This window comes from Penaeus monodon, chromosome 33 (assembly GCF_015228065.2).
Source record: "Penaeus monodon isolate SGIC_2016 chromosome 33, NSTDA_Pmon_1, whole genome shotgun sequence".
Taxonomy (NCBI): domain Eukaryota; kingdom Metazoa; phylum Arthropoda; class Malacostraca; order Decapoda; family Penaeidae; genus Penaeus; species Penaeus monodon.
Window position 1 is genome coordinate 2,609,112 of NC_051418.1, and position 2,671 is coordinate 2,611,782.

Here is a 2,671-nt window from a genome sequence, read left to right on the forward strand (position 1 = left end):
AGCACTCGTTAATGATCCTTCCGCAGGTTCACCTACGGAAACCTTGTTACGACTTTTACTTCCTCTAAATGACCCAGCTTGGACACCTTTCCGTCGACCCGAGGGCGCTGGCCGCCGCCGAGGCGGCGGTAGCGGCTCCAAGGGCGCCAGTCCGGTGCCCTCACTAGACCATTCAATCGGTAGTAGCGACGGGCGGTGTGTACAAAGGGCAGGGACTAAATCGGCGCAATCTGGTGAATTGCGCCTACTGGGAATTCCTCGTTCATGGGGAACATTTGCAAGCCCCAATCCCCTTTAAGGACAGCTTTCACGAGGTTACCCGCTCCTCTCGGAGCAGGGACAGCTCGCTGAACTCTCCATTGTAGCGCGCGTGCGGCCCAGAACATCTAAGGGCATCACAGACCTGTTATGGCTCAAACTCTCGTGCGGCTAGTATATTTTTTGCTGCCGCTTATCCCTCTAAGAAGAAGACTGCGAAGCGGACGCCAGTTTCCGGCGCCGCGGGGCGCGCCGCCGGCGGCGCTAACCAACCGACGGCGGAGGCCCGCGCGACGGCCGGGTTTAGGGGAACCCGAGCCCACGCCCGAGGGCGAAGGCTGGGCGAGAGACCCGTCGACTATTTAGCAGGCTAGAGTCTCGTTCGTTATCGGAATTAACCAGACAGATCACTCCACCAACTAAGAACGGCCATGCACCACCACCCACCGAATCGAGAAAGAGCCTTCATTCTGTCAATCCTTCCGGTGTCCTGGCCTGGTGAGTTTCCCCGTGTTGAGTCAAATTGAGCCGCAGGCTCCACTCCTGGTGGTGCCCTTCCGTCAATTCCTTTAAGTTTCAGCTTTGCAACCATACTTCCCCCGGAACTCAAAGACTTTGGTTTCCCGGAAGCTACCCGCCGGGTCATGGGAATAACTGCGGCGGATCGCTAGTCAGCATCGTTTAAGGTTAGAACTAGGGCGGTATCTGATCGCCTTCGAACCTCTAACTTTCGTTCTTGATCAATGAAAACATCCTTGGCAGATGCTTTCGCAGTAGGTCGTCATGCGACGGTCTAAGAATTTCACCTCTAGCGTCGCAGTACGAATGCCCCCGTCTGCTTCTATTAATCATTACCTCGGGTTCCGAAAAACCGACAAAATAGAACCGAGGTCCTGTTCCATCATTCCATGCACGACCATTCGGGCTGTAAGCAAAGACCAGCCTGCTCTGAGCACTCTAATTTTTTCAAAGTAAACGTGCCGGCCACAGGGGGACACCCGGTTAAGGGCATAAAAAACCCCGTGCGCGCCGGCGGGGACACAGCTCGGAACCCGGCAGTAGCCGCCGCTAAGGCGGACCGCCGGTCCGGAGCAGAAGTCAAACTACGAGCGTTTCAACCGCAACAACTTTAATATACGCTAGTGGAGCTGGAATTACCGCGGCGGCTGGCACCAGACTTGCCCTCCACTCGATCCTCGTACAAGGATTTAAAGTGTACTCATTCCAATTGCGAGGCCCCGTTCGGGGCTCGCAACAGTATTTTTCGTCACTACCTCCCCGTGCCGGGAGTGGGTAATTTGCGCGCCTGCTGCCTTCCTTAGATGTGGTAGCCGTTTCTCAGGCTCCCTCTCCGGAATCGAACCCTGATTCCCCGTTACCCGTGATAGCCATTGTAGGCGTTTAACCTACAATCGAGAGCTGATAAGGCAGACGCCTGCAGGACGCGGCGCCGACCCAACCCGGGTTGCGGGAGGGGTCGTGCGCTCGGCCAAAGTTATTCTGATTCACCAAGGAGATCGCGGCCGGCCGGTTGAAGGGCCGGCCGCCGAGGGTTTTGGTCTAATAAAAGCGCTCCTCCCTCGCGGTCGGAGACTACAAAGGCATGTATTAGCTCTAGAATTACCACAGTTATCCAAGTAGTGCGGTTCGGCAGAGATCCAATGAGTTATATCTGATTTAATGAGCCGTCCGCGGTTTCGCCTTAAGTCGGCCTGTACTTACACATGCATGGCTTAATCTTTGAGACAAGCATATGACTACTGGCAGGATCAACCAGGTAGAATTGGACAACAACAAACGACCCGTCGGGGTCGCCATCGTTCGTGTGTGTGTGCTCGCAGGAGGAAGAGGAGGAGCGCCGGCACGCAGCACGCAGCGCGCCGCGCGCGCCTGCTCGCTCGCTCTCTTCTCCGCCTTGCACTTCTCGGCTTTTCGCAGGATCGGTCCGCGCACTCTCGCCGGGATCGGGAAAGAGGGCGGACCGATGCTGGATGGCTTCTTTCATCATCGGCTCTTCTCTCTAAGGGTGCGCCGCACGCAGGGGTGGGAGAGAACAAGCGTCGCCGGGCCAGAACAACGGCCGCGGCAGGCTCCCACCCGGGCGCGAGCCCTTCATCGTCTCTCTCTCTCTTTTCGCCATCGTCTTTCGGCCGCAGCGAGGAGGGGAGCGAAGGGAGACAGGTGGCGAGGGTAGGCGGGGGGGCAGGCGCACACGGACGGCAGGCACCGCACCAAGGGTGCCCGCCGATACCGCCGCCGCGCCAGCTGCCCGCCGCTCCTCCTCTGTCCTTCCTCCCTCCATCGCATGCTGAAAGGGCCGGCCCACCCCTTTCCACAGGGGAACTCGCGCGCGCACCGCAGGGGCGCGCTTGGCGCTCCTTCTTCCCCCGACCCCTTTCCCGGGAACTCGGAG

At 58.6% G+C, this 2,671-nt stretch overlaps 1 pseudogene; it reads right to left on the reverse strand.

Moving 5' to 3' along the window:
- Positions 1–9: 9 nt before the first annotated feature.
- On the reverse strand, positions 10–2,038 carry LOC119594450 (annotated as a pseudogene).
- Between the last annotated feature and the right edge of the window lie 633 nt (positions 2,039–2,671).